The sequence below is a fragment of the Schistocerca nitens genome, chromosome 2 (genome assembly GCF_023898315.1).
Source record: "Schistocerca nitens isolate TAMUIC-IGC-003100 chromosome 2, iqSchNite1.1, whole genome shotgun sequence".
Taxonomy (NCBI): domain Eukaryota; kingdom Metazoa; phylum Arthropoda; class Insecta; order Orthoptera; family Acrididae; genus Schistocerca; species Schistocerca nitens.
In genome coordinates, this window is record NC_064615.1 from 1,117,405,446 (window position 1) to 1,117,418,187 (window position 12,742).

A 12,742-nucleotide genomic window follows, 5' to 3' on the forward strand; every position below is an offset into this window, starting at 1 on the left:
CTGGAAATTAATCTTGAATCCTTGGTTTCTGTATTCTATTCCTAATTGGTTACACATTAAGTTGTATCCCACCCATCTCATGCATTAACTACTTGATCATCTGCAAATAGTAGTCGATGTAAATACACTCCATCTATAATACGTAACACCATTCCATTGCATTTACGGGACCATGTCTTAAGACTGATATCTGCATAGATTTTAAACAATGTTGGTGACATGAGGCAACCTTGTAACACACCCTCGCTTGTTCTGGATTTCTGTAAAAGTGTCCTACCAATTTTCACTTGACATGTGATACATTTATACATTTATTCTATTATTTTATTAAAGGACCCTTTATGTTTGCCAAATGTAGTGATCTCCAAAGTAGTTTTCTCGGAACAGTTTCAAATGCTTTTTCTAAATCTATGAAAATTAATCTCTAAGATACATTGTAATGTGAAAACATGATCTACGCATGATCTACCAACTGTGAAGTCACTTTGTTCTTCCGGGGATTTAAAATTTATTTGCAGCTTATTTTTAATTATTTTCCCAAAAATTCTCATTAATGTGTTTATAACACAAATTCCTCAAGAGTTAGAGCAGTTTTAGCGATTCCATTTCATACATATAGTATTAATATAGCCCAGCTTCATTTCTTTGGGTATTGAATATCAGTATATTATTTATTGAATAACCGCGTTATTAGTTTCACAATATCGTCACCACCATATTTTAAGAGCTCCAGATTGATATTGCCTCGTCCAGGTGATTTACCATTCTTCCCTGTTTTTATACGGTACTCACTTCGCTTAAGTATGTTATCCATACTTATTATAAAAATGTACACCATGTGATCAAAAGTACCTTGACAAATACAAAAACATACTATTAGGTGCATTGTGCTGCCACCTACTGCCAGGTACTCCATATTAGCGGTCTCAGTAGTCATTAAACATCGTGAGAGAGCAAATCGGAGTGCACAGCGGAACTCATGGACTCCGAACGTGGTCAGGTGATTGGGTGTCACTTGCGTCATACGCCTGTACGCAAGATTTCCACACTCCTAAACATCCTCAGGTTCACTGTTTCCGATGTGATAGCGAAGTGGGAACGTGAAGGGACAGGTGTAGCACAAAGGCGTAGAGGCCAACCTCCTCTGTTGATTGACAATGACCGCCGACAGTTGAAGAGGGTCGTAATGTGTAATAGGCAGACACTTATGCAGAACATCACACAGGAATTCTAAACTGCATCAGGGTCCACTGCAAGTACTATGACAGGCGGGAGGTGAGAAAACTTGGATTTCATGATCGAGCGGCTGCTCACAAGCCACACATGATGCCGGTAAATGCCAAACGACGCCTCGCTTGGTGTAAGGAGCGTAAACATTGGACGATTGAACAGTGGAAAAACGTTGCGTGGAGTGACGAATCACGGTACAAAATGTGGCCATCCGATGGCAGGGTGTGGGTTTGGCGAATGCCCGGTGAACGTCATCTGCCAGCGTGTGTAGTGCCAACAGTAAAATTCGGAGGCGGTGGTGTTATGGTGTGGTCGTGTTTTTCATGGAGGGAGCTACCACCCTTTGTTGTTTTGCGTGGCACTATCACAGAACAGGCCTACATTGATGTTTTAAGCACCTTGTTGTTTCCCACTGTTGAAGAACAATTCGAGGATGGCGACTGCATCCTTCAACACGATCGAGCTCCTGTAGATAATGCACGGCCTGTGGCGGACTTGTTAACCGACAATAACATCCCTGTAATGGACTGGCCTACACAGAGTCCTGACCTGAATCCTATAGAACACCTTTGGGATGTTTTGGAACGCCGACTTCGTGCCAGACCTCACCGAGCGACGTCGATACCAGTGCATAACTCCGTGAAGAATGGGCTGCCATTCCTGAAGAAACCTTCGAGCACCCGATGTAACGTATGCCTGCGAAAGTGGAAGCTTTCATGAAGGCTAAGGGTGGGAGAGCACCATATTGAATTCCAGCATTACTGATGGAGGACGCGACGAACTTGTAAGTCATTTTCAGCCAGGTGTCCAGATACTACTGATCACATAGTGTATGTATGTTTATAGGTATGTATGTACAGTACGTGTGTTCGACATATCCTTATAAGCAACATTATCGATTCCAATCAAATTTGATAAATATGTATGTCACCGTTAGGTAGCGATTGCTACATGGTAAGAGGCACGTAAATATCATTCTCCAGGAAGTATGACGTCATAAACAATGAGACGAGTGGAAACTGCCGCGTCATGCGTGATATTTAAATTTATTACTTTCGCACTGCAAATACTATACGTAATAAACATCGCAGACAGTATCCATATATGCCGCCAAATGCACCAAAAAAATTATATCGTGGTTTCATACGTAGTTTAGGTGATATGACGTCATAAACGCTGAGATAAGTTAAAAACTGCCGCATTGTGTTTGACGTTTAAACTTATTATTCCTTGCTACTATTTCTATTCAGTACACATTGTGCAGACAGTACTCTAATATGCTGCTGAATGTACCTTCAAAATTATATCATTGTATGTCACGCAAATCAGGAAATATGACGTCATGTACGCTGAGATGCGTGAAAAACTGTAGCAATATGCATGACGTTTAAATTTGTTATTCCTTTGCTAGTAATTCTATTCACGACACATTTCGCAGAGAGTATCCACATATTACACTGAATGCACCTACAGAAATAGATCTGTGCGGCTGGTCCTGGCGGAGGTTCGAGTCCTCCCTCGGGCATGGGTGTGTGTGTTTGCCTTTAGATTAATGTAGCTTAAGTAGTGTGTAAGCTTAGAGGCTGACGACCTTAGCAGTTAAGTCCCATAAGATTTCACACAAGTTTGAACATTTTTGAGAAATACAATATTGTACACTCATAATTCGAGAGATGTGACTTCATAAACGCTGAGATGAATGGAAAAATGTCTTACCATGCATGAAGTTTTAATGGATTTATTCTTTTGCACTAAGACACTCCTACAGTCAAAGCAACTTATAAAAACGCGTTATACCTGCCAGCGCTTTTGACAGCTAACTGTGAAGTCCAAACGGCTGTAGGGGAAAACAATTGCCTTCAATACAACTTGAAGAGCAGTTGCCATAGAGACGTTTACAAAACCGCGTAGTAGACATGGGAAGCAGCTGTACGCGCTTTAACATTTGTACGTTATGCGCATTTCTTTGTACGACTGTTTCATAATTTCGAACGTGTTTTTACGAATATGTCGAAATGAAATATTTTCGGTATTACACTACCAGAAATGTGTGAAACCTTATGGGTCTTAGCTGCTAAGGTCATCAGTCCCTAAGCTTACACACTAAATTATCCTAAGGACAAACACACACACACCCATGCCCGAGGGTGGATTCGAACCTCCGCCGGGACCAGCCGCACAGTCCGTGACTGCAGCGCCTGAGACCGCTCGGCTAGTCCCGCGCTGCTACACTACAAAAAGAGTTAATTTTTTGTTTTTGCTTGTAATAAAATTGCCAAAATGAATATCCACGAACTCTGGGATTGTCGGCTAGTATATAAATAAATAGATTAACTATAAATCATTACCTGCGCTTGTTTCAGCTCTAGAGGAGGAATGGGTTGCCCTTCCCTCACAGATATTTAGACACATCACTAAACGTGTCCCCCGTAGAGTTCATGCCGTCATAACGCGCACACCTCGTATTAATGTCAACTAATACGTGTCCACATATTGTGGTCAGATAGCGTATTTGGTCGATTACAATGAGATACGAGTTTCGAATTTAGATTTTCAAGAGCAAACAGGAAAAAACAATCATTGCTTCCCCATGCTTTGCCACACCTAGACATGTACGCCTCGAGAGAGAGAACGGCTGGGAAGAGGGTCGGGTGGTGAGCACGCAGAAACGGCCCGCTGCTTTACGGCGGACTGTAAAACCCGCCTCTTGCGGCCCGCACGGCACACAGGACCCGACCGCCCACCATGGTACCCCCTCCACCCCCCCCTCACACACTCTCAGCCGCGCTCGGCTCCTCCAGAAACGGAGGAGAGGCACAGCAAGAGCAGACCGCGCACAGTGGCGGCAGAACATCGCCGCCTGCTGGAGCCACCCCCAACAGCGGGCCCCAAATTCCTGCTCCAGACTCACTGTTCCGCCGGGCGTCGTAAACCAGCGACTGCGGCGCCCCGGCCCATCCCAAAACCCCTCAGCGGGGAGGAGGCTGCTACTGCACAGCCCAGGTGTCCCCAGTGCACCGAACGCTGACAACAGACCTCACCTGTTTAACCTAGCGGTACTACCGAGAGCATTACACATTAATCTTCTATCCCATCCAGCAAAGCCTACACGATAGTGCGTGGTTTTATTTCTTCTGCTGGAACGAGCCTCTTCCCTCGCTTCCAATAGACCTGCAACGTTTTTGTGCGTTCTCCACTCTTCGTGCAAGACCTCTGGATCATGCAACCCTATGATCACAGTGTCAGTCCGTCACAATTTGAATCAGTCATATCATACAAATCCTGAGTCTAACAACTACACCTGTATCAACAAGGTTACTCTGCAAATCACACTTAAGTGCTTGACAGAGGATTCATCGAATCACTGTCACACTAATTCTTTGTTATTCCACTCTCAAACATCGCGCGGTATAAATGTACGTCTACATCTTTACGTGAGAGCTCTGATTTCCCTTATTTTGTTATGATGACCGTTTCTCGCTAAATAGATCGGCATCAAGAAACTACTTTCGCATTCGCAGGAGAAAACTGGTGATTAAAATTTCGTGGGAAGACACCGCCGCAAAGAGAAACGTTTTAACGGACTGCCATAAATCCTTTATCATTTCCGTGACACGCTGTCCCCCATATCTCGATAGTACAAAACGCGCTGCCCTGCTTTGAACTTTCTCGAAGTTCTCCGTTAATACTGTATGGTAAGGATCCCACAACGCGCAGCAATACTCTGAAAGTGGACGGACAATCGTAGTGTAGGCAGTAACCTTAGAGCATATGTTGCATCTTCTAAGGGTTCTGCCAATAAAACGCAGTCTTTGGTTCGCCTTCCCCCACAACATTTTATAAGTGTTCTTTCTGATTTAAGGTGATCGCAACTATGTCTTCCAGGTATTTAGTGGAATTTACGCCCTTTAGATTTGACTAATTTATCATGTAACCGAAGTTTAACAGTTTCCTTTTAGAACTCATCTGCATGACTTCACACTTTTTATTATTTAGAGTCAATTTACAATTTCCTCACCACATCCTATCTAAATCTTTCTGCAATTGGTTATGATTTTTTGATGAATTTACTAAACGATAATCGACAGCATCACCCGCAAACAACCTAGGGTCACTGCTCAGATTGTCTCCTAAATCGCTTACATACGTAAAGAACAGCAGAGGACCTACAACGCTACCTTGCGAAAACCCAGAAATCACTATGGTTTTACTCGACGACGCTCCGTGAGCTCCTACGAACTGTGACCTCTCTGACAGGAAACCACGAACCCAGTCGGATAACTGAGATTACATTCCATGAGAGCGAAATCTGATTACAAGCCACTTGTGAGGTACAATGTCGGAAGGTTTCTAGAAATCTAGAAATACGGAATCAATACTGGCGAGGAACTGAAATGAAATGATCACAGAGACTCAGTCGTAGGTAAAGCAGACAGCAGATTTGAGTTCATTTGGTAGGAGAGTGGGGAAATGTAGTCCATCTGGTGTGTGGATCGACATGAAATAAGACTAAGTGGGAGTTCCGTGCGTATACAGCTAAGGGCAGCACGAACGGTGATGGGTTTGTTTGACTTCACGAGTGTGCTGAAAACCCTGGATTGGCGGAAGACAGACGGCCCCTTTGCCACGAATGCGTACTTACGATGTATCAAGGACATGTGTAAGATGAAGAATTCAGAAATATACAGTACTGCAGTCCCATATGTATCACTACCGTTGCGACCGCGACGGAATTGTCAGCAGCCACACATAGAAGTCGTGCTTTGTTCAACTCTGTGGTTTGTGTAGAAGGTGTCACATTTCAGCTCATTTCACCCGTTTACTTACATAAATGTAGACAAGCATACCGTCGTTTGACTGTCCCACAGACTCTCGCAAGGAGGACATATAAATATGCACCCGCTACCTAAAGGAGCAAGTGAAAGAGTTGAAAACAAATAAGTCGATAGGTTCGAACGGAATCCCAATTCGGCTTTACGAACTGTACTCTACAGCATTGACCTCTTATTCATCTTGAGACTATCGCCAATCTCTAGTTCAGCACAAACTCCCAAGCGATTTGAAAGAAACGCAGGTGACTGCAGTGTATAAGAAAAGTAAAAGAACGGGCCTGTGTAATTGCAGATCAATATGCTTAACTTCGGTTTGCTGCAGAATTCTTGAACACATTCTGAGTTCGAATATAACGAATTTCCTTGAGACAGAAAAGGTACTGTCCACAAAAAAGCATCTCTCCTGTAAAACTCAGCTTGCTCTTTTGTCACATGATGTCCTGCAAACCCTGGATGGAAGGCAACAAGGCAACATGCAGACTCCATATCAGTATTCCATATTAGTATATTTCTGGAAGTTTATTGACACGGTGACCCACTACAGACTGCTGACGACGGGCTGGGCATATGGTTTAGTTTTTCAGACATGTAAGTGGCTCGAAAACTTTTTAAGTAATAGAACCCAGTAGATGATACTCAACGGTGAGTGTTCATCAGAGACCAGGGTATCGTCTGGAGTGCCCCAGGGAAGAGAGATATGACCTCTCTTATTCTCTATAAACATAAATGATCTGGTGGACAGGGTGAGAATTAATCTGTGACTGTTTGCTGATGACGCAGTGGCGTACGGGGAAGTGTCGTCGTTGAGTGACAGTATGAGTATACAAGATGACTTAGACACAGTTTGTAGTTGGTGGGATAAATGGCAGATTAAATGTAGAAAAATGTAAGATAATACGAATGAGAAAGGAAACAATTCGCCGCGCGGGATTAGCCGAGTGGTCTGAGGCGCTGCAGATATGGAGTGTGCATCTGGACCCGACGGAGGTTCGAGTCCTCCCTCGGGCATGGGTGTGCGTGTGTTTCTCCTTAGGATAATTTAGGTTAAGTAATGTGTAAGCTTAGGGACTGATGATCTTAACAGTTAAGTCCCACAAGTTTTCACATACATTGGAACTTTTTTTTTTTTGGAAACAATTCTTTAAGTTTCAAATACGGCATTAGTAGGCTACAACTTGACATACACAGGGTGGCGCATGATAAGTCACCGGACTGAATTTTGATCCTACAAGTATATTATTGAGGCAATAGCTTTCAAATTGGGCGCTCAAGTTCTTGCAGTTCAGGGAAATTACGCCAGATATCGTTGCTAGTTCGTCGCCTTCGTTATGAGTCCTCTATTTCAGTTTGTCGCAATGGTGGACTAAGGACGGTTGACCGTCGCACAAAAGACGAAGATTATGTTACTGTTCGCGGCGATGAACAGCATTTCAAAGACACATAGAAGGTTTCGTGCTCATTTCAGCACACGGTGGGCTCCCAGCCCACAGACAATATGCAGAGTACATCAAAAATTTGAAGGTACTGTATTTGTTTTGGAATGTCAGCGACCACATGCACGTACCGTACGTTCGCCTCAAAACACTGAAGCAGTTCAAATGGCTTTGACTCGTTGTGCGAGTAAATCAACAAGAAGAGCCAGTGACGAGTTGCGAATTTCACGCCGATCTGTACAATGAATTTTTCAATCCGACCTTCGCTTGTATCCATACAAGATGACTGTGGTGCATAAGCTTACTGCGAGAGAAATGGAGCGGAGACTGCAGTTTGCAAGGTGGGCAATCGAGCAAGAACGAGAGGCAGTGTTACACAAGACATGGGTTTCTGAGAAAGCTTACTTTTACGTGAGCGGTGTTGTGTACACACTGAAAGTTCGATTCTGGGCACGTGAATCTCCGCGAATAATACACACCTACAGGGAGAAAGTATGCGCGTGGGCCACAATATCAAGCCATGAAATCATCGGTCCGTTCTTCTTCAATGCTACAGTAACCAGTGAACATTATTTACACTTGCTGCGAAACCAGTTCTGTCCTCAACTTGTGGCCTCTTGGTTTCCATTGCAGGCACAATGGTTCATGCAGTATGGAGCACAACCCCATACCGCCAACGTTGTGCTTGATTTCCTACACTAAAGACTTTGCCTTAGTGTATTATCAAACAGATTTACAGAATGTCATGCGGGAGGAGGAATGTGGCCGCCCCACAGCCCGGACATTAACCCATGTGGCTTCTTCCTTTGGGGGTTCCTTAAAGATAAGAAAACCCAAAAATGCAGTGCAACTCAGGGCCATCATTGTGGAGTTAATCCGTGCCATTCTGGAAGATTTGTGTCGGAGAGTCGTCACAAATGCACATGTGCGACTTGAAGTTGTAAACCAAAACGGCAGTCACATTGAACATGTGATTCATTAGGTTGTATTTCCAAGCTCTATTGTTTACTTCTACCCTTATAAATTACAAATCTTGTCAACAACAAATGCGTTATTCATGAAATAAATCAGGTGACTTATCGTACCCCACCCTGTATGTAAGCGAAAGTTACAAATCGATATGAAATGGAATGAGTACATTGGGTTGCTAGTAGGGAAGGCGGATGTTTCATTGGAATAGTTTGGGTAAAGTATAGCTCGTCGATAATGACGACAACGTATAGAACGCTAGTGCCACCAATTCATGAGCACTGTTTTATTGTTCGGAATACTCACCAGGTCGGATTTAAGGAAGACATCGAAGCAATTCACAGGCGTGCTGCTACATTTGTTACCGGCGATCAACAAGCAGGTATTAGGGAGATGCTTCGTGATCTCAAATGGGAGTTGCCGGAGAGAAGGCGACGCTCTCTTCACGAGGCACCTCTGGGAAATTTAGAGAACAGGCATTTGACGTCGACTAATATATCCGCCGTCCGCGGGTAGGACAATCCCAGAGTGTTATAGCGGTTTTATTTAAAATCTTTCTTCAAAATTTACAAAATAATATTCGTGAGGTAGGACAGATCCTCCAAGCTTACCAATAACTAAATCAGAGATTCTTCCAAACATAAATTGTCTGTAATAACCATACAACTTCACCAAACCAAGCCCCGGGCGTCTCGTGAAGAGCGGCGCGGAGTCCACGTTGCCGTCACCTGAGTCCGAGGACGAGTAGAGGCCCTGCGAGGATGGCTCCGTTACGCTGACGCGGTGGGCGATGACGCGGCGGCTACAATGACACCAGTGGGCTCGCTCGGCGTGAACCGCCTCTCCAGGTATTTTTTCTTTTTTGATTTTCAATTCCCCCCGAAGGGGGCGGGCTGGCAGCAGCTTAGTACGCTGCTATACAGCTTACAGACTTTTTGTTAAAAAAATGGAAGAAGAAAAGAAACAAGAAAAACAGGCGATAAAACGGTGACTTAAAGTGTAAAATGGCGGAAAAAAGCCGAAAGTTAAAACAGAAAGCAAAAGGGGTTGGCAATGTTAATAAAAGACACAGGTATCAGACAAGTAACGTAGTACACACACAATTAAAAAACATGGCGACAGTCTGGTTTCTGTTGGCAAGAGATAAAAAGCACGCCCAGCGACAGTATCATTGCCTTTCGCAACACTTCCCAAAATAACACAACATGGAACACGCACTGTAAAACACTCACTGTAAAACACTGCACGAAAATGGCGGCACAAAGATGACACTCCCGAGCCAAAGGCAGATGGGGTGGGGGGGGGAGGGGACCTGGAGGAGGGGGAAGAACAAGGAGGGAGAAAGGGAAAAACGAAAAGGGGGGGGGGGGGAACCAAGGAGGGAGAGGACTTATAAAGGGCAGAGGGGCAGGGCAGACGCGAGAGGGAATGAGAAGAGGCTGAGGAGGGAAATGCAAAAGGACACGGGGGAGAGAAGGGGGCAGAGAGAGAGGAGGTGGAAAAAAAGAGGATGGAAGGGGGGGGAGAGGAACCCGGGAAAAGGACAGAGGAAAGGAGTGGGAGTGAAGATCAGAGTTGATAGGAGGGATAAATGGGGGGAGAGAGGGCATCATCCCTCTCCAGGCTCCTGCGCCAGCCTAAATACTGCTTGGCGCATGGATATGGTTGGCTCTATTTGCAGTCACGTGTCGAGCGGAAGGAAAGAGGTCCGCGGCTGTAGCGACCTCTTGCGGCGCCGTGGACGCCTCCTGGTGGTCTCTGTGAAGCGTCTGTGTTTCCGGGACGACCGGCCAGGCTGACCCCTACTCGGTCCGGGGCCCGCTGTACCGTTCTGTTTCGCGGGAAGCGAGAGTTGCAGGCGCTTAGTCTGGACACAGTAGAATCTGATTCTGTTGAAGTAGGAACGACGAAGATGCGAGAAATTAGAGCTCGAACGGATACTATTAGACAGTCGTTTTTTCCTCGTTCTATTTGCATGTGGAACAGGAAAGAAAATGTCTAGTAGCAGTACATGATACTCTCTACCACCCGTTGTACCATGGGTTGCGGCGTATGTGTGGAGATGTAGAAATAGATAAATTAGCCGCCGTCACGATTTCACTTTTTGTGTGACCGCGCGTGTAGAATAGGTTGGATTTGAGATTCTAGATGCTAGTAATCTATTTCCCGTGTATTTATTCTCATAATCTGTTCTTGACTGTGTCAAGGCTTGTATGTATCTTTAGTACAGTTTATTTTCGAACATTTGCGAACTTCTGCACAGTTTCGTACTATTTTGTCATCTGTAAACTAAACTTCGCCTTCTAAGAAATTTTTACTACGCTATTCTTCTTCAGACGTAAATTTCACCGTGTATTTTCAAGACAAATGGTACATTTTTGACTGCGCTGCGTACACGTATGTCCTAGTAATTATTATGCTATCGTTATGATTCCTTAAACTTTAACAAAGATATCTTCTCAGGAAATGGCTTCACCATTTTGTAACGCTAATGCTTAGGTGATTAGTTCGGTATTTCCAGTTCTTTCCACTCATAGATCTGTTTCTCGTAATTGGTATTCGAATTTTTACGATTTCTATGTAAACTTTGCTCCTACGAATGGAACTTCTGCACTGTAATGCTGCAGTCGACTCACATTATAATTGCCACACTGTATTCCATGAAATTCCCTGATTCAACAATACTGTATATTGCTGATATTTGTTGTACATTTTGAACTGTTTCCGACACTGTTACGCGAGGCTGTCATGGGACATAAACTCGACAAATGTTCAAGACACACAGTGAGCTTCAAGTTATTTGCATACTTTATCGCAGTTTTTTCACCCATTACTTAGATACACCATCTTCTTGTATACTGTACCATCAAATCTTAAAGAGAATTTGCAAATCTTGGAGAATAATAAACACTGAAATAAAGAGAACGTCAGTGAGGTTAATTGTGTAGAGTTTAGGTGAACAACAAACTGCACACACGTAATGACGCTTTCTCCATCAGGAACGGTGCTCATATTAAGCACCAGCGAAGTGAGATAAAAACATAGAGATATACGTATTGCAATTTTTCGGCAGACGTCTTCTGAAACCCCGGAGGTACTTGTGAATAATATTGTGTGTCCCTCCCTTCTTCCTGTAGTCAAACGAACCTGCAGAAATTAATTTTGTCGTATTGTTGCTTCTGTCTACGCCATTATTACAATTACCATACGCTTACGTCTTTCATTCTGAAAGAAATTAACAGTGAAAGAACTGAGTAGTATTTTTCAACACGGCTTAATTTTTAATAAACTGTCTTATAAAATCATTAGGTTTTCTATATTGCCGTAGAAAAAAAAATAATAAAATGTGGGACGGTAGTTTTATGGGGCAGCTCTTCGCAGATCTACAGGGGTGCAGAATCAGCTCTGCTGTTGTCACTTTTTCAGAAAAGATTAGCGGCTGTGGGAGATGGTCGTGACAATATGGGGACGTGGGTAACGGCAGCATTCTGCTGCTGCGCGCTGGGTCTTCGGTGTTGCTGAAAGTAGAACATCACTAATTTCATCCTGCTCACATGAATCATTCTGTGACTGTGTTCTGTGTGTTCTTAGTGGTTTCTACAAATTGCGCTTGAGTACAACATTCTCTCGGGGGACGGCTGGAGTGGTCGATCGGTTCTAGGCGCTTCAATCTGGAACCGCGCGACCGCTACGGTCGCAGGTTCGAATCCTGCCTCGGGAATGGATGTGTGTGCTGTCCTCAGGTTAGTTAGGTTTAACTAGTTCTAAGTTCTAGGGGACTGATGACCTCAGAAGTTCATAGTGCTCAGAGCCATTACCATTACCAATTCTCTCGGGAACTAACCGTTGGGCATTCTCATACAGGTCCCTTCAGCTTGGATTATGAATAGGTCTACGGGTACTACATATGAGACGTCCACAATCAGTACGCGAACCATGGCTCGACTGGGTGTGACTTGGTGAAGCCTTAGTCTTTCGCGTACATTTGAGGAGATTTTGTAGGTCTGTCCAACGTCCCATTTCAGTTTCGGCTGCTCTGCAAGGTATCCACCCGCCATCTCCATAGCTTGATTTTATAGATGATTCCGTAAGTAGTCAACATTAGGACCTTCTCTGTATCGCCGTTGTTGAGGCATTATGAAGCATCAAGGTATTGACATTAACGTCTGTTGGGAACATGCCTTAAATTACAGTGACTGTACCTACATGGTTATAAATCATCCAGGTACCTCTCTTGCACCATCATGAAGAGTTTTCTATATCTGTCACATCAGAAAC